Here is a 20,373-nt window from a genome sequence, read left to right on the forward strand (position 1 = left end):
AAACATAGCAAACAAATATTTAAGATAACAATAAATTACATTTGTTGAAAGTATATAAAAAAAACATATATAATAAATACTTTTTTATAACTATGCTGTGTGCATTTGAACCGCAGTTTCTCCAAGCATACCAAGGATGCCTTCCACTATTTAAGGGCCCACTCTATTGCAGTCAAAAACAATGAACTGGTCATGTGTTTACACAGAAATGAGAGAGAGAGAGAAAGAGAGAGAGAGAGAGAGAGAGATGTTGAGTGAGAGACTGCACAGAGGCATGCTGAAACCACAGAGACCTGTGGTGTTCCTCTCAGTCATAATGGGGGCTTTTGAAGTTAAAGTGTTTCCTCTCTGTGAAACCTGTCACCTGGAGAGAGTCGGGAGCTGATAAAGTAATGCTTTAAACATGTCAAAGACAGGACCAGTGTTTGCATGTTTGTTATGAACACAAAGACAAACACTTACTTCCTTGACTTGGGTCTCTTGTGAAGCATCTCTTCTCTATGACCTAAAATAATAAGCACAGTATTCAGTAATTGACGACATGTTTATGTACACTCTTAGAATCTGGATACTCATGTATAGAAATAACAGTATACTGTATACTGTCTCCCACCTTGATTCGGTCTTACGTAGCAACATTTGAAATGGTATTTTTTATATTGGATATAAGCAGAGACACAGAGAAACAAAATGGTATATCATACACTGCATTTTTGAGAAACAATGGGAAAGTAATTCTGCTTTGAAAGTTGATATACATGTAACCTTAATTTTGAGAAAATGGCCTTTGAATGTATTGGTGCACCTACTGGAGAGCTCTCCTTTGTTTACACCCAGTCACCATTGTTCACACCCTCTAAAGCTTTCGCCCCACCAGTCTCTTGAAGGATTCACATGTAAGGTCATGTGCTAAACAGTGAGTGGTGTAGTAAAGATTAAGACTAAAAGTGGTAAAAGTAGTGGCCGACAATAACAAACTATTCCAGGTAAACAGAAAGTGTTCAGATAAAAATATATTATAAATATTAGATGACTCTTACCCAGACACACTTGTTTAAATTAATGAACACGTGAGAGAAATGCTATAACTCCCCAGCCACATCTTGCCAAGTGGATGGGTCTCTACAGAAGGTGTAAACAGTACAGCCAAATGGTTCCTTGTAGTAGCATAGTAGCAATATCAGAAATAGATAGTGTCAATATAAATATAATAATATACAGTACGTACAAGAACAGTATCAATAACGATATCAGTGATAGATGAGGTAGTTATATGCATACAATCAGGGGTAAAGTGTCTGAGCAGCAGTAGGATATACCCATGAGACAATTATCCCTGTTGGGGAGGAGTCTTTGATCAAGGCCTCTAGTGACAAGCAATATACAGTACCAGTCAAAAGTTTGGACACACCTACTCATTCCAGGGTTTTTCTTAATTTTTTACTATTTTCTACATTGTAGAATAATAGTGAAAACATTAAAACTATGAAATAACACATACGGAATCATGTAGTAACCAAAAAAGTGTTAAACAAATGAAATATATATTTATTATTTGAGATTCTTCAAAGTAGCCACCCTTTGCATTGATGACAGCTTTTTTTGTAGAGTAACTCCCTGGCTATTTTAATTTAACTTCTTCTGGCTGCAAGCCCGACGTCGGTACACTTATGACAACAGCCAGCTCAAGTGCAGGGCGCGAAATTCAAAATATATATTTTTTAAAATATTTAACTTTCACACATTAACAAGTCCAATACAGCATATGAAAGGTACACATCTTGTGAATCCAGCCAACATGTCCGATTTTTAAAATGTTTTACAGGGAAGACACAATATGTAAATCTATTAGCTAACCACGTTAGCAAAAGACACCACTTTTTTTACTCCACCAGTTTTTTACTCCATCAGTAGCTATCACAAATTCGACCAAATAAAGATATAAATAGCCACTAACCAAGAAACAACTTCATCAGATGACAGTCTGATAACATATTTATTGTATAGCATATGTTTTGTTAGACAAATGTGCATATTTCAGGTATAAATCATAGTTTACATTGCAGCTACAATCAGAAATTGCACCGAAAGCAGCCATAATAATTACAGACACCAACGTCAAATACCTAATTACTCATCATAAAACATTTCTGAAAAATACTTAGTGTACAGCAAATGAAAGACAGGCATCTTGTGATTCCAGCCAATATTTCCGATTTATTAAGTGTTTTACAGCGAAAACAAAATGTAGCGTTATATTAGCTTACCACAATAGCCAGAAACACTTGGGCGCCGACGACTAGTTCACATCTACGACAGATATATGAAATAGCATCATAAAATGTTTCTTACTTTTGCTGATCTTCCATCAGAATGTTGGACAAGGTGTCCTTAGTCCTGATGAGTCGTTCAATCCATTCATAATGGCAACTTTCCCTCTTCATTTAGCATAGGTACTGGTCGACTGGCACGGATCTGTCCAAAGTAAAAAAAGTCACAGAACGGAACACGGCAAAACTCCCGAAAAAATTCAAATAATCTCATTAACTTCTTGAGAATACAGGGGGTGCTGTTTCGCATTAGCATAATTGCCTCTACAGACTAAACTGCCTCTTATTCAATTATTGCTGTTACTATATGCATATAACCATATAGCATTGGATAGAAAACAAGCTATGGTTTCTAAAACCGTTCCAATTGAGTCTCTGAGTCAAACACAGGTCATTTCACAGCACTTTCCCTGAGCCAGAAAAAGATTGCAAGATGTGTATGCTCGCTTCAAAGCTCTGCCTATATATGGTCACGCGACCTATGACCCGAAACACACTTCCTTCTTCTTCCTCTGGGTGTCTGGAAGACGTCAGAGGAGAAATTTTTTGTTTATCTTGTACTGACGTGAAATAAGACCTATTTCTTTAGCGTGACCGACAACTTCCGGTTTCTGAAATGCGCGTTTTCAGAGGTGGCATTGTCTTTTGTTATGCTGACGTTACGGATGAAAACTATCTCCGTGTCGAAGTTTGTTTGATACATGTGACCATATCACCGTAATGTATGTTTTTTCAATATAGTTTAATCAGATTATTAGAATTTTTTCGGGAGTTTTGCCGTGTTCCGTTCTTTGAGTTTTTTAACTTTGGACATGGACCGTGCCAGTCGACCAGTACCCAGGCTAAATGAAGAGGGGAAGTTGCCATTGTGAATGGATTGAACGACTCATCAGGACTAAGGACACCTTGATCAACATTCTGATGAAAGACCAGCAATAGTAAGACCCAATTTACGATGTTATTTCATATATCTGTCGTGCATGTGAACTGGTCGGGCGCGTCCAGCTGGTTTTGGCTGGCCTGGTTATGCTAATTAGCTAGTTATGCTAATTTCGCTATAAAACATTTAAAAAATCTGAAATATTGTTTGGATTCACCAGATGTTGGGCTTTCAATGTCTGTACGCTGTGTATTTTTTCTGAAATGTTTTAAGACAAGTAATTAGTTATATAACGTTGGTCTCTGTAATTGTTCTAGCTGCATCAGCACTATATCAGATTGCAGCTGCAATGTAGAACTGTGATTTATACCTGAAAAATGCACATTTAAAAAAAAAAAACTATGCTATACCATAAATATGTTATCAGACTGTCATCTTAAGAATTTTTTTGTTGGTTAGTGGCTATCAATATCTTAGTTTAGCCGAATTGGTGATAGCACCTGATGGAGTAAGAAACTGTTGGAGTAAGAAAATGGTGTCATTTTGCTAACGTGTTTAGCTAATAGATTTACATATTGTGTCTTCCCTGTAAAACATTTAAAAAATCTGAAATGGTGGTTTTATTCACAAGATCTGTGTCTTTCATTGGGTGTCTTGGACTTGTGATTTAATGATATTTAGATGCTACTATTTAATTGTGACGCTATGCTAGCGATGCTAATCAGTGTGGGGGGTGTGGGGGGTGCTCCCGGATCCGGGTTAGGTACTCTGTAGAGGTTAAACTATATTGAAAAAACATACATTAAGATGATATGGTCACATGTATCAAACAAACTTCGAGACGGAGATAGTTTTCATCCGTAACGGCAGCAAACCAGTAGACAATCGCACCTCCAAATCGCGCGATTCAGAGAACCGGAAGTTGTCGGTCACGCCAAAGAAATAGGCGTGAAATATTCACAAGATCTGTATCTTTCATCTGGTGTCTTGGACTTGTAATTTAATGATATTTAGATGCTACAATTTACTTGTGACGCTATGCTAGCTATGCTACTCAGTGGGGGGGAGTGGGGGGTGATCCCGGATCCGGGTTGGTGACTCGTTAAAGGTTATCATTCATGGATATAGTCTACTGAGAAGGGACAGGAATCAAGGATATAGTCTACTGAGAAGGGACAGGAATAGGACTGGTGGGGGTGTAGCACTGTATATTCAGAATCATATACCTTTTAAGAGGAGGGATGACCTTAAAACCTCTTATGGCTGCAAGGTAAAGTATTGAGTAGCCAGTTAAATCGTGCCCATTTCAAACGGCCTCGTACTCAATTCTTGCTCGTACAATATGCATATTATTATTATTATTGGATAGAAAACACTCTCTAGTTTCTAAAACCGTTGGAATTATTTCTCTGAGTGAAACAGAACTCCTTCTGCAGCACTTTTCCTGACCAGGAAGTGGAATGTCAGAAATCGATGCTCTGTTCAACTTCTTGCCTATACATGGGCATAAGACGTAAGAGCCTACCTACATTTCATACACCTTCCCCTGGTTGGTCAAGAGGTGGTGAGAAAAAAAAAATTGTGTTTATCTTGGTCTAAGGTGGAATAAAAGCTATTTCTTTGAATCCACTTCCGGTTTCTGGAGCGCGCAAAGGGGACATGGATTTGGCTTCTGTTTAGCTGTTATGAACGAATAACTTCTCCGTCTTAGATTTTTTTTGATACATGTGACCATATCATCGTAAAGTATGTTTCTTCAGTATAGTTTAATCAGATTATTGAAATTTTTTCGGGAGTTTTGCCGTGATCCGTTCTCTGACTTTGATTACGTTGGAGATATATGTAGCACTTGGCAAGTGCCCATGCTAAATGAAGAGGGGAATTTGCCGTTCCAGTTCAAAACAACGACTTTTCTGGACAAAGAACACCTTGTCCAGCATTCTGACGAAAGATCACCAAAAGTAAGAAACATTTTATAATGCTATTTCTAATATCTGTCGTGCATGTGAACTGGTCGTGGGCGCCCAAGTGTTTCTGGATATTGTGGCTACGCTAATATAGCGCTACATTTTGTTTTCGCTGTAAAACATTTAATAAATTGGAAATATTGTCTGGAATCACAAGATGCCTGTCTTTCAATTGCTGTACACTATGTATTTTTCTGAAATGTTTTATGATGAGTAATTAGGTATTTGACGTTGGTGTCTGTAAATATTATGGCTGCTTTCGGTGCAATTTCTGATTGTAGCTGAAATGTAAACTATGATTTATACCTGAAATAGGCAAATTTTTCGAACAAAAAATATGCTATACATAAATATGTTATCAGACTGTCATCTGATGAAGTTTTTTCTTGGTTAGTGGCTATTTATTTCTTTATTTGGTCGAATTTGTGATAGCTAGTGATGGAGTAAGAAACTGATGGAGTTAGAAAAGTGGTGTCTTTTGCTAACGTGGTTAGCTAATAGATTTACATATTTTGTCTTCCCTGTAAAACATTTTAAAAATCGGACATGTTGGCTTGATTCACAAGATGTGTACCTTTCATATGCTGTATTGGACTTGTTAATGTGTGAAAGTTAAATATTTAAAAAAAATATCTTTTGAATTTCGCGCCCTGCACTTGAGCTGGATGTTGTCATAAGTGTACCGGTGTCGGGCTGCACCCCAAACAGGTTAATGTATGTCAAATAGAGGCACTATGGGCTCAAGTACATCTGCCTCACCAGGCACCCATATTGGTAGGATGTGTGTATAGACCTCCTAGCTCTAAGGTGTCCTATCTGGATGACTTATGTACTGGGTTTGACCAGGCCACAGATAGCAACAGAGATGTATTTATCTTGGGGGATTTTAATATACATTGGAAGGATCACAATAATTAGAATATAACAACATTGATGAGATATGCCAAGAACTGTGGTTTGAAACAAATGGTTAATGATACTACTAGATCATCAATTAAGTTAGGTCATCGTTCAGACACATGCATCGATCTGATTTTCTGTAATATACCATTGCAATGCTTAAAAGCCAGAACAATGCCAGTGGGCTGGACAGACCATAATATTGTGACCATAACCATGAACACCAAGGTTCCAAAGAAACCCCCTAGGACTGTGGTCAAAAGAAATGTTTAAACATTTAATCATGAGCTATTTCTAAATGATGTGGCTGCTCTTCCCTGGGAGCTGATTTATCTAGAGGATGATTTAAACCACGCTACAGAATGTTTTGTTGATTTGCTCACTGAGGTAATGGACCATCATGCCCCTATAAAAAAGAGTACAGTTGGTACCCATCCATCTCCATGGATTGATGATGAACTGGGTGAGGCTTTTTCTCAAAGAAATATGTCAAAAGTCTTAGCAGCCAAGTCAAAATTAGAAATTGATTGATATATTATTATCGAACATTACGTAATTATGCAGTTAAATTGAATCGAAAGGAAAAAAAGTTATTTTACAACAATGCTTTTATTGATTGTAAAAATGATTCTAAAAAGGTATGGAACACAGTTAAGGGCTTCCTTGGTACATCTATCTCATCATGCCCATCTAGTGTGGAGGTTGACGGGAGAATAATAACAAAACCAGTTGATATTGCCAATCATTTTGCAGATTTTTTTACACAGAAAATGTAATTACTGAGCAACAATGTAGACATACATTCTTCCAAACAAGCTATTGTCCAATGGATTGATGATCATATTATGAGCAACAAGATCTGCTCTTTTAGTCTGCAAACGGTGTCAGTGGAGGAGGTGTTAAACCTATTGAAGTCATTACCTGATGGGAAATCTACAGGTTATGGTATTATGGACAATTTTTTGCTTCGCTGTGCTGCTCCCCAGACTGCAGTTCCACTGAGATACATATTGAATTGGTCACTCGAAAAGGGGATGTTTGCAAATGTATGGAAGCATGCGAAACTGTGTCCTATTCAGAAAAACTGCAAAGAACCCATTACTCCTGCCAATAGTCTACAAATTAGTCTACTGCCTACACTCAGTAAGATATTGGAGGGTATTGTGAGTAGACAAATGTGGGAGTACATGGAAAAGAATGATCTGATTACAGCCAATCAGCATGCTTATCGCAAAAACCATTCCACTATTGGTTGACATGACTGACCAGTGGCTCAATGCGATGGATAATGGCAAGTTTGTGGGTGTACTATTTTTAGATTTCAGTGCAGCATTTTATTTAGTGTATCATGAAATAATTTTAACAAAATTAATGCATTATGGTTTTAAGGAGGTAGCATTGAATTGGGTACAGTCATAACTAACTGACAGGAAACAGTCCACCTATATCAATGGTTCATTTTCTTCCCCTCATGTGTTAAACTGTGGAATACCGCAGGGCAGCTGCCTTGGGCCATTTCTTTATTTAATATATACCAACGACCTTCCCTATGCCTTAGTTGAAACTCAAGCTACTATATTTGCAGATGATACTACAATTTATGCAGCAAGTCAATCCGTTCAACAGGTACAACAGGCTTTACAAGGAGATTTGGAGAATATCAGGGAGTCGATTTGCCCAAACATGTTATATGACTGTCATCTGAGGTCGTTTTTTCTGGGCTCTTTAGGTTGGTTTTAGTTTATTTCGGTTGGTTGTGCATGCTACTTCAATCATAATTCATACTTCATAATCATAATTCATACGTGTCTGTCCACTTTTGTATTTGGTGGTGAGCTAACATAAATATATGTGGTGTTTTCTCTGTAAAACATTTAAAAAATCGGACATGTTGGCTGGATTGACAAGATGTTTATCTTTCAAATGCTGTATTGGACTTGTTAATGTGTAAAAGTTAAATATTTTAAAAAAATAGATTTTGAATTTCGCGCTCTGCAGCTGTTGTCATTTTCGGTCCGAGGTCGGGCTTGCACCCCAAACAGGTTAAACACCAAAAAAACCAAAGTTATGTTGGTCTGTTCAAGTAAGAAAAGGCCAAAACAGCATAGGATACAATTAAGTATGGGAGGAGTACAAATTGAAGAAGTGGCAGAAACCAAACTATTGGGAGAGCAGCTAGACAACTGCTTATCATGGTCGTCTCAAATAACTAATCTATGTAAAAAAAAACAACATTAAGCATTAATTGAGAGTCAGGTGAACTACTGTTCTGTGGTCTGGGGAAATGCATCATCAAGTAAAGTTAGGAGGCTGCAGAATGCACAGAACAAAGCAGCAAGGATTGTTTTAAGGTGGAGATATGGTTCTTCTGTTGCAGTCATGCGCAATGTTCTTGGTTGGTCATCAATCGACAAGATAATTGAAAAAAAACATGCTTATTTTATTTCATAATATACATCAATTAAAACGGCCAAGTTCTATTCACAACGGTATTCAGGTGGTAAGAGATAGACATTCCGTAAATACTAGGAATAGATTGTCCACAATCTATGCGTTATCCAGACAGAAAAGAGAAATAGGCAAAATAACATTTCGATTTAGAGCAATAAAGAAATTGAATAAATTAACTGAGCAAACTAGAAACCTTTCAATATATAAATGTAAACATTATTTTACAACGATTTAAATATTATAGATAGAAATATTGTGGGACTATAGTAGATGAAGAATCAATATTTTTCAGATTGAGTATTTATTGCAACGGAACGACTTGATTTGTGTAGTGTTAGCTAGCTACATAGTTTTCTTTGCTATCTTTGTATCTAAGATAATTGTGTAGCTTTGAGTAATTATCGGTTAGCTAGCCAGCTATTTTCGCCTGCCGCGCTGCCGTCCTCCTACCTAGCCAACACTGCTAGCTAACACTGCTAGCTAGCCAACTTCTACCGAATAGCAGCACTGTAGAAACTTACATTACAACGGAACGACTTGATTAGCGTAGTGTTAGCTAGTTGTCTTTGCTGTCCTTGTATCCATGATAATTGTGTAGTTTAGAGAAATTTAGAGAAATTGTCGAGGTCACCTAGCCAGCTTCACTTTCAACAACGCAGCCACTGCTAGCCAGGCTACTTCACCAGCCAGCAGTACTATATCATTTTAGTCAATCAGATCTTTTATTTTAATTTTTTTTTGCAACGTAAGCTTAACTTTCTGAACATTCGAGACGTGTAGCCCACTTGTCATTCTAATCTCCTTTGCTTTAGCGTAGCCTCTTCTGTAGCCTGTCAACTATGTGTCTGTCTATCCCTGTTCTCTCCTCTCTGCACAGACCATACAAACGCTTCACACCGCGTGGCCGCGCCCACCCTAACCTGGTGGTCCCAGCCCGCACGACCCACGTGGAGTTCCAGGTCTCCGGTAGCCTCTGGAACTGCCGATCCGCGGCCAACAAGGCAGAGCTCATCTCAGCCTATGCGTCCCTCCAGTCCCTCGACTTCTTGGCACTGACGGAAACATGGCTCACCACAGATAACACTGCTACTCCTACTGCTCTCTCTTCGTCTGCCCACGTGTTCTCGCACACCCCGAGAGCTTCTGGTCAGCGGGGTGGTGGCACCGGGATCCTCATCTCTCCCAAGTGGTCATTCTCTCTTTCTCCCCTTACCCATCTGTCTATCGCCTCCTTTGAATTCCATGCTGTCACAGTTACCAGCCCTTTCAAGCTTAACATCCTTATCATTTATCGCCCTCCAGGTTCCCTTGGAGAGTTCATCAATGAGCTTGATGCCTTGATAAGCTCCTTTCCTGAGGACGGCTCACCTCTCACAGTTCTGGGTGACTTTAACCTCCCCATGTCTACCTTTGACTCATTCCTCTCTGCCTCCTTCTTTCCACTCCTCTCCTCTTTTGACCTCACCCTCTCACCTTCCCCCCCTACTCACAAGGCAGGCAATACGCTTGACCTCATCTTTACTAGATGCTGTTCTTCCACTAACCTCATTGCAACTCCCCTCCAAGTCTCCGACCACTACCTTGTATCCTTTTCCCTCTCGCTCTCATCCAACACTTCCCACACTGCCCCTACTCGGATGGTATCGCGCCGTCCCAACCTTCACTCTCTCTCCCCCGCTACTCTCTCCTCTTCCATCCTATCATCTCTTCCCTCTGCCCAAACCTTCTCCAACCTATCTCCTGATTCTGCCTCCTCAACCCTCCTCTCCTCCCTTTCTGCATCCTTTGACTCTCTATGTCCCCTATCCTCCAGGCCGGCTCGGTCCTCCCCTCCCGCTCCGTGGCTCGACGACTCATTGCGAGCTCACAGAACAGGGCTCCGGGCAGCCGAGCGGAAATGGAGGAAAACTCGCCTCCCTGCGGACCTGGCATCCTTTCACTCCCTCCTCTCTACATTTTCCTCTTCTGTCTCTGCTGCTAAAGTCACTTTCTACCACTCTAAATTCCAAGCATCTGCCTCTAACCCTAGGAAGCTCTTTGCCACCTTCTCCTCCCTCCTGAATCCTCCTCCCCCTCCCCCCCCCTCCTCCCTCTCTGCAGACGACTTCGTCAACCATTTTGAAAAGAAGGTCGACGACATCCGATCCTCGTTTGCTAAGTCAAACGACACCGTTGGTTCTGCTCACACTGCCCTACCCTGTTCTTTGACCTCTTTCTCCCCTCTCTCTCCAGATGAAATCTCGCGTCTTGTGACGGCCGGCCGCCCAACAACCTGCCCGCTTGACCCTATCTTCTCCAGACCATTTCCGGAGACCTTCTCCCTTACCTCACCTCGCTCATCAACTCATCCTTGACCGCTGGCTACGTCCCTTCCGTCTTCAAGAGAGCGAGAGTTGCACCCCTTCTGAAAAAACCTACACTCGATCCCTCCGATGTCAACAACTACAGACCAGTATCCCTTCTTTCTTTTCTCTCCAAAACTCTTGAACGTGCCGTCCTTGGCCAGCTCTCCTGCTATCTCTCTCAGAATGACCTTCTTGATCCAAATCAGTCAGGTTTCAAGACTAGTCACTCAACTGAGACTGCTCTTCTCTGTATCACGGAGGCGCTCCGCACTGCTAAAGCTAACTCTCTCTCCTCTGCTCTCATCCTTCTAGACCTATCGGCTGCCTTCGATACTGTGAACCATCAGATCCTCCTCTCCACCCTCTCCGAGTTGGGCATCTCCGGCGCGGCCCACGCTTGGATTGCGTCCTACCTGACAGGTCGCTCCTACCAGGTGGCGTGGCGAGAATCTGTCTCCTCACCACGCGCTCTCACCACTGGTGTCCCCCAGGGCTCTGTTCTAGGCCCTCTCCTATTCTCGCTATACACCAAGAAACTTGGCTCTGTCATAACCTCACATGGTCTCTCCTATCATTGCTATGCAGACGACACACAATTAATCTTCTCCTTTCCCCCTTCTGATGACCAGGTGGCGAATCGCATCTCTGCATGTCTGGCAGACATATCAGTGTGGATGACGGATCACCACCTCAAGCTGAACCTCGGCAAGACGGAGCTGCTCTTCCTCCCGGGGAAGGACTGCCCGTTCCATGATCTCGCCATCACGGTTGACAACTCCATTGTGTCCTCCTCCCAGAGCGCTAAGAACCTTGGCGTGATCCTGGACAACACCCTGTCGTTCTCAACTAACATCAAGGCGGTGGCCCGTTCCTGTAGGTTCATGCTCTACAACATCCGCAGAGTACGACCCTGCCTCACACAGGAAGCGGCGCAGGTCCTAATCCAGGCACTTGTCATCTCCCGTCTGGATTACTGCAACTCGCTGTTGGCTGGGCTCCCTGCCTGTGCCATCAAACCCCTACAACTCATCCAGAACGCCGCAGCCCGTCTGGTGTTCAACCTTCCCAAGTTCTCTCACGTCACCCCGCTCCTCCGCTCTCTCCACTGGCTTCCAGTTGAAGCTCGCATCCGCTACAAGACCATGGTGCTTGCCTACGGAGCTGTGAGGGGAACGGCACCTCAGTACCTTCAGGCTCTGATCAGGCCCTACACCCAAACAAGGGCACTGCGTTCATCCACCTCTGGCCTGCTCGCCTCCCTACCACTGAGGAAGTACAGTTCCCGCTCAGCCCAGTCAAAACTGTTCGCTGCTCTGGCACCCCAATGGTGGAACAAACTCCCTCACGACGCCAGGACAGCGGAGTCAATCACCACCTTCCGGAGACACCTGAAACCCCACCTCTTCAAGGAATACCTAGGATAAAGCAATCCTTCTGCCCCCCCCCCCCCCCCCCTTAAAATATTTAGATACACTATTGTAAAGTGGCTGTTCCACTGGATGTCATAAGGTGAATGCACCAATTTGTAAGTCGCTCTGGATAAGAGCGTCTGCTAAATGACTTAAATGTTAAATGTTATTGGGTCATTATGTTAGTATATTATGTATGTTTGTAAAAGTGTGTTATATGTGAAAACAACAGGAATTAGTACAGTAATGTTACACATAAATAAACACTGCTTATCTGATCAACTAAAACCTGTACTGGTTGTCCTCTACAGCATGTTGATTTGATTTGATTTGGATCTATTTTAGTCCCCATTTGGACTAATCTTCCAAGAGTCCTTAAACATTAAAATACAATGTATAATACAAACACGTGTTTGTATTATACATTGTATTTTAATGTTTAAGGACTCTTGGAAGATTAGTCCAAATGGGGACTAAAATAGATCCAAATCAAATCAAATCAACATGCTGTAGAGGACAACCAGTACAGGTTTTAGTTGATCAGATAAGCAGTGTTTATTTATGTGTAACATTACTGTACTGGAACACTAAAACAGTCTTTGAAGTGTTCACTTATTCTCCTTTCACAATCACACTTCTGTATGTCTGTTCTCTAATTCCTGTTGTTCTGTGTTCCAGGGAGATTCATGGGGACCTCTTATTTGTAACAACAAGGCACAGGGTATCGTTGCTTTTAATTATGCTGAGAGATGTGATGATTCCCAATATCCTCATGTGTACATGAAAATCCCTTTCTTTATGCCCTGGATTAAAGAGGTGTTGCACGGATATGGTGCCAACATGTCTTTAAACAAGCAGGAATAAATAACTAGAAAGCACTTTGATTATAGTGTACTAACATAACCGTATTTATTCCATGTTATAAATAAATTCCTACTCAATGATCCTGTATGTATTTGAACCACAATTTCCCAAAAGATACCAAAAATAGAACCTTACAATTCCTGGTCAAGTGGTTTCGCCCACTCTCCGCCCTCTCAGCACCGAGATCCCGCTAGCGGGATCAAATTCGACAACATCCGGTGAAATCTGAGCGCGCCAAATTCAAAATACAAAATCGTAATGTTAAGCATTCATGAAAATACAAGTGTCATACATGATTCTTTAGCTTAGAATCTTGGTAATCGAACTGCATTGTCAGATTTCAAAAAGGCTTTAAGGCGAAAGCATAGCATTCAATTGTCTGAGGACAGCGCCACACATTAGCATATTTTCTAAACCAGCACAGGCATCACGAAATAACAAATAGCGATAAAATAAATCACTTACTTTTGAAGATCTTCCTCTTTTTGCAATCCCAAGGGTCCCAGCTACACAATGAATGGCCGTTTTGTTCGATAAAGTCATTCTTTATATCCCAAAAATGCTGTTTAGTTGGCGCCACTGAATTCAATAATCCCCTCCTTCATCATGCATACAAAGGATTCTAAAAAGTTCCCAGCAAAGTTCGTCCAAACGAGTCAAACAATGTTTTTTATTAATCCTCATGTTGTCTAATATCTAAATAAACGATAATATTTCAGACGGAGATTACTATGTTCAATAGCAAAGGAAAAGAACGAAGAGTACGCCCACGCTCACGCGCGCAAAAATACAACTTGGAAAGACAACAAATACTTCTTCATTTAAAAAAAAAACAAGCCTAAAACCTTGTATAAAGACTGTTGACATCTAGTGTAAGCCATAGGAACTGCAATCTGAGAGGTGGAAATTAGATCTTTCAATAGCATTGCATTGGAAGTCATTCCAAGCTCCCAAAAAAGATTTTCCGGATCGATTTTCCTTGGGTTTTCGCCTGCTAAATCAGTTCTGTTATACTTACGGATATTATTTTAACAGTTTTAGAAACTTCAGAGTTTTTTCTATCTATGCATATCCTAGCTTCTGGGCCTGAGTAACAGGCAGTTTACTTTGTTTACTTTACAGTTTACTTTGTGCACGTCAGACAGGCGGAAATTCAGGATACTGCACCGACACTAGAAAGGTTAATTAGTACAAACCATATGGAAAAAATCAATTTAAAATATATATTTTTTAAGTTGTGTGTGTGTGTCTTTTCCCAGGGAGATTCAGGGGACTTCTTATTTCCAATAACAAGAATGTGGCACCGGGTATTGTTGCTTTTACTAATTCAACAAAATGTGATGGAAAGGGACTTGTACCGTTTCTACAGGAATAGCTGGGTATATTTTCAACTGTTTTCTACACTACACACAGTACTACTATAATTATATGAATTGAAATGCTAATCCTTTGCACATGAACCCTCACTCATTCGGGAATAATTGCAATCAATATATATATTTCTGCCCAGTGTGTCATCATGATCTCTGTTGGAATCGTCAGTCCTTCTGTTGGAGAGTCAGTTTATCATTGTCTCTCTCTCTTTGCATCCCTGAAGATCAGTCTTTCGTGGTTAGAATGGATACTTCAGAGTACCATTCAGAAATGTTCTCATAGTGAAACTGCGAATGGCTCATTAAGTCTCATTGTCGGTCGTCGCATCCCAGGTTGACATAATTTCTAGCTACAGATTAGTAATTATTATCTACTATTTGCTTTTATTCTGAAGGGATCGATAGTCTCAGAGTTGAACCATTTCCAGCCGTGTAGCCAATGCTCCACGTGGTATGGTTAGTAATCTAATAACTATTCGCAATCACAGCTCACGCTGTGGGTTTGCTTAGTCTAAACTCAAACCTTTGACCCCTCAGCTGACTGAGGTACGCGTGGTCTGCAGACGATTTCCCCAGGAGGGGGTTTAATTCGTAACAATAGAAAATGCGGGTCTTTGACACCAGATCATGTCTGTGCTCACGGGGGCGGGCCAATGACTTAGTTAAACTTTAGGACCTGTATCAGTGATTTAGACCAGATCATCTGCAGAGATCTCCCCATGTACTCACCTAAGATTTCAGACCCCTTTGAACTTTTTCCACATTTTGTTACATTACAGCCTTATTCTAAAATGGATCAAACATTTTTATTTCAATCAAATCAATCAAATCAAATGTTATTTATCACATTCACGTGTCTAGCAGATGTTATTGCAGGTGCAGCAAAATGCTTGTTCTTCTACTTCCGACAGTGCAGCAATATCTAACAAGTAATATCTAACAATTTCACAACAAATACCTAATCCACATGGAATGGAATTAAGACTAATATAAATATATGGATGAGCAATGTCAGAGGGGCATAGACTGACATACAGTAGATATGTATAAACTGTATTCTATGCTATGACATTAGTAATGCAAGATATGTAAAATTAGTGATATTATTAAAGTGGCTAGTATTCCATTTATTAAAGTGGCCAACAATTTCAATTTCAAATCTGTGTATGTAAGCCTCTCTAGTAATGGCTATTTACGGTAACAGTCTGATGGCGTTGGGATAGAAGTAGTTTTTCAGTCTCTTTGTCCCAGCTTTGATGCACCTGTACTGACCTCGCATTCTGGATGATAGAAGGGTGAACAGGCAGTGGCTCGGGTGGTTGTTATCCTTGACGATCTTCTTGGCCTTCCTGTGACATCGGGTGCTGTAGGTGTCCGGCAAGGCAGGTAGTTTGCCCCCGGTGATGCGTTGTACAGACCGCACCACCCCATGGAGAGCCCTGCGGTTGTTGGCGGTGCAGTTGCCGTACCATGCGGTGATACAGCCCAACAGGATGCTCTCAATTGTGCATCTATAAACGTTTGTGAGGGTTTTAGGTGACAAACCAAATTTCTTCAGCCTCCTGAGGTTGAAGAGGTGCTGTTGCCCATAATCTGCTCAACTAAAAATGATAACACCCAACAGAGGGCGTAATCGTCTTGAAAACCGTTTGTTGCAATCAGGACTAAACGATAAGCCCGACATTAACGTTAATTAAGCAGCGGTAAATCGGTGGCGGATGATGGTTGCTATTGAAATCAGCTGTGAGGGGGATATCCTGGGTGTCCATGGTTTAATTAGAGACCAGCTGGCTATAATCTAGCTGCCATCAGTGGTTGCAATCGACCCATTCTGTTTAATATATAGTGAGTGACAGTACCGTGAAATTTAAGTGTTCTCATTCAAACCTGTATATCTATTTTTTTTAAATGTTAGGCCAATATCTGATAGTACAAATTAAATAAGAAGTAATAATCATAAATATCCATAATATGAAATAATAACATGACTACACAGATACAGGATCATAAATAAAACACATATGGTGAAAATAATGATTAGATTAATATGAAGAACCAACAAGAACAACCTAAGGAAATTTTGATCCTGCATTAACATGGAGGACAAACCTCATCCAAATCCTCAGCCCTTTCACACAATCTCCTCTTATTACATAGAGTAGGCTACACAACTCATACTCAACTCATTCCATCAATTAAACTCTGCTCCTCCACCGCACTTACTTAACTCAACCACCAGAGGGCAACACAACCACGTTGCATTTCTATACAACCATACTTGTGGGAGGGGGTATAGTGGGTATGTGCACCACTCACACAGGATGGCTAATCTTGAATGTTTGAAGTGTACATGAGTGTTTGAAGTGTACCTTTGTTCGATCAGAGCCACCATAACATTGATTACTAGGAACATGGGGAGACATTTATCTGCTTCCCAAATGGTATCCTTTTCCCGAATGAGGGATTCATAATCTAATCTGGAATGTTTGAAGTGTACATGAGTATTTGAAGTGTACCTTTGTCCTCAAAGGCTATATGTCTTCTATCAGAGTGGTGGCTAGTGACAGAGCCTCCATAACACTGATTATTAGGAACATGGGGAGACATTTATCTGCTTCCCAAATGGCATCCCTTTTCCTATACAGGGATTCATTATATACTGGACGTGGCAATGTTCCAGAACAATATGGTTATAATGGAGCTGATAGTGACAATCAACCCCACATTCCATGTGACAACATTCTTATCAAAACATCATGATATATAAATAATGTTACCTAAAAATCAAATAAATAAAGTGTGATTTTAGCTAAATGACAATTAATTTGCTTATTCTGTAAAACTAAAATATAAAATGTTCCCTTAAATAAAGTAGAGCTTTTTTCAAAAGTACAATCCACATGGGTACTAAAAAGCTGATTTACCATCATTTGATTGTACCATTTGGTTTAAAGAATTTTTAAATCTAACTGCCAGTAGCTCAGGACCTGAAGCAAGGATATGCATATTATTGGTGCCATTTGAAAGGAAACACTTTTGAAGTTTGTGGAAATGTGAAATTAATGTAGGAGAATAGAACACATTAGATCCGGTAAAAGATAATACAAACAATAAAACTTGTTTTCAAAATATTTTTTTTTAAATCTTCTTTGAAATGCCAGAGAAAGGCCATAAAATGACATGAGGCTAGGTGCAATTACAATCTTGGCCACCAGATGGCAGCAGCATGTGTGCAAAGTTTCAGACTGATTTTTTAAAAATATATTATTTCACCATTAGGTAGGCCAGTTGAGGCCAGTTGAGAAGAAGTTCTCATTTACAACTGCGACCTGGCCAAGATAAAACAAAGCTGTGCGACACAAACAACAACACAGAGTTACACATGGGATTAACAAACGTACAGTCAATAACACAATAGAAAAAGTCTGTATACAGTGTGTGCAAATGGTGTAAGGAGGTAACTGAATGCAGTAAAGCATGACATTACTGCACAACATTTTGAAACAAGTCTGTGTCAGAGCTGCTAGGAGTACTGGGTGGAGGAGTCAAGCGCAGAGAGCAGGGATTCAAGAACGTGGATTTATTTTCCAGTAGACAGGGAAAAACGATCATGCCCTAAACACACGGGCGCATGAAAATACGAGTCCAAAAACACAGGACTAAACTGTCCGGAAAAAATTATAAATCCACATAACAATCCAACACCAAATAACAGAGAAACAAGCCCGCACAAAAGCCAGCGGGCTTACTGCCCTTAACCTGTTGGGGATGGGGGCGCTGTTTAGACTATTTATGCTAATTTGGCTAATTTTTGAAACGGCTTCCCACAAAATCCTTGATCGTACAATATGCATATTATTATTATTATTGGATAGAAAACAGTCTATAGTTTCTATAGGAGTTGAAATTTTGTCTCTAAGTGGAACAGAGCCCATTCTACAGCAATTTCCCTGACATGGAGTCAGATTTGAGAAATGTTGGCCACTCTTCTGAAGTCAGTTAAAAGGGCACTGTCATTGCTATGACTACACGGACACTTCTTACGTCTTCCCCTGGATGCCTTTACGTGATGACGATTCCAATGGGGTCGATTGCGCGTTCACAGGCACTACAAATGAAAAAAAACTTTAGCTAGCAAGTCTTTTCTTGCTGCGTAACGCGCGTGGAAGACACCGACCCTCTCCTGTTCCAAGCGTTAGTTTAGCCTGTTATATTTCTCCGGTCATCTTTTCACTCGTTATAGGAGTTAAAAACATCATAAGGTAGTTAATTTAAAGCGTTTTATAGCAATTTATATCCGTTTAGTGCGATTTTGGGACATTTATTTCTTTAACGCTGTGAATAGGTGGGCACGCTTTCAGTTCATCCCGAACGCAGTTGGCATTTTCACATGGCAAGAGGACAGCTTTCCACCAAAAGACGATTCCTCCCAAGAAAGGATCCTTTGCCCAAGATACTGATGGAAGAACAGCTCAAGGTAGGACATTTTTATTATGATAAATCGTGTTTCTGTCGAAACATTTTAGTGGCTTAGGACGCCATGTTTTTTGACGTAGCTTCGCTTGGCGCAAACTGTATTGAAAAGTAAGGATAAATTAAAAAATGTAATAACGCAATTGTATTAAGAATTAAATTGTCTATCAATCCCTGTCCACCCTATATTTTTTAGTCACGTTTATGAGTATTTATGTATAAGAGTAGATCACTGTCTAAGTGGCGCAAGGACTTTTTCTTTACCAGCTTGTCTACATTTCACATTGTCTAACCATGATTTTGGTGGCTAAATATAAACATTTTCGATCAAACTGTATATGCATGTTGTAATGTGATGTTACAGGAGTGTCATCGGAAGAATTCTGAGAAGGTTAGTGAAAAAATTAATATCTTTTGGCGATGTTGACTTTTATCGCTCACTTTGGCTAGAATCAATGCTGGGCTGCTAATTGCTATGTGCTAAGCTAATATAACGATTTATTGTGTTTTCGCTGTAAGACACTTAGAAAATCTGAAATATTGTCTGTATTCACAGGATCTGTGTCTTTCGATTCGTGTATGCTGTGTATTTTTACGAAATGTTTGATGATTAGTAAGTAGGTAAACACGTTGCTCTAAGTAGTTTTTCTATTCCATTTGTGACGGTGGGTGCAATTGTAACTTATGCCATCTACCTGAAATATGCACTTTTTTCTAACAAAACCTATCCCATACCATAAATATGTTATCAGACTGTCATCTAATGAGTTTTTTTGTTGGTTAGGGGCTATAAATATCTTAGTTTAGCCGAATTGGTGATGGCTACTGGTGTTGGTGGACAAATAAAAGATGGTGGATTATGCTAATGTGTTTTTAGGTAATAGATGTACATCTTTACATATTGTGTCTTCCCTGTAAAACATTTTAAAAATCGGAAATGTTGACTGGATTCACAAGATCTGTGTCTTTCATTAGCTGTATTGGACTTTAATGTGTGAAAGTTAAATATTTTAAAAAAATATTTTTTTTGAATTTCGCGGCACTGGTTTTTCAGTGGGGGGGGGGGGGGGGGGGAGTGCCGCTAGCGCCACGCTGATCCTAGACAGGTTAAATAGCCTACCCACAAAACTAAACTCAAAACAGGTGCACCCAATCAGCCCAAACTAACAGAAACAAAAAAGAAAATAATTGATGGCAGCTAGTAGGCAGGTGACGACGACCGCCGAGCGCCGCCCGAACAGGAAGAGGCACCATCTTCGGCGGGATTCGTGACAGTACCCCCCCTCTGACGCGCGGCTCCCGCAGCGCGCCGACCCCGGCCTCAAGGACGACCCGGAGGGCGAGGCGCAGGACAATCCGGGTGGCGACGGTGGAAATCAAT

This window comes from Salvelinus fontinalis, chromosome 23 (genome assembly GCF_029448725.1).
Source record: "Salvelinus fontinalis isolate EN_2023a chromosome 23, ASM2944872v1, whole genome shotgun sequence".
Lineage (NCBI taxonomy): Eukaryota > Metazoa > Chordata > Actinopteri > Salmoniformes > Salmonidae > Salvelinus > Salvelinus fontinalis.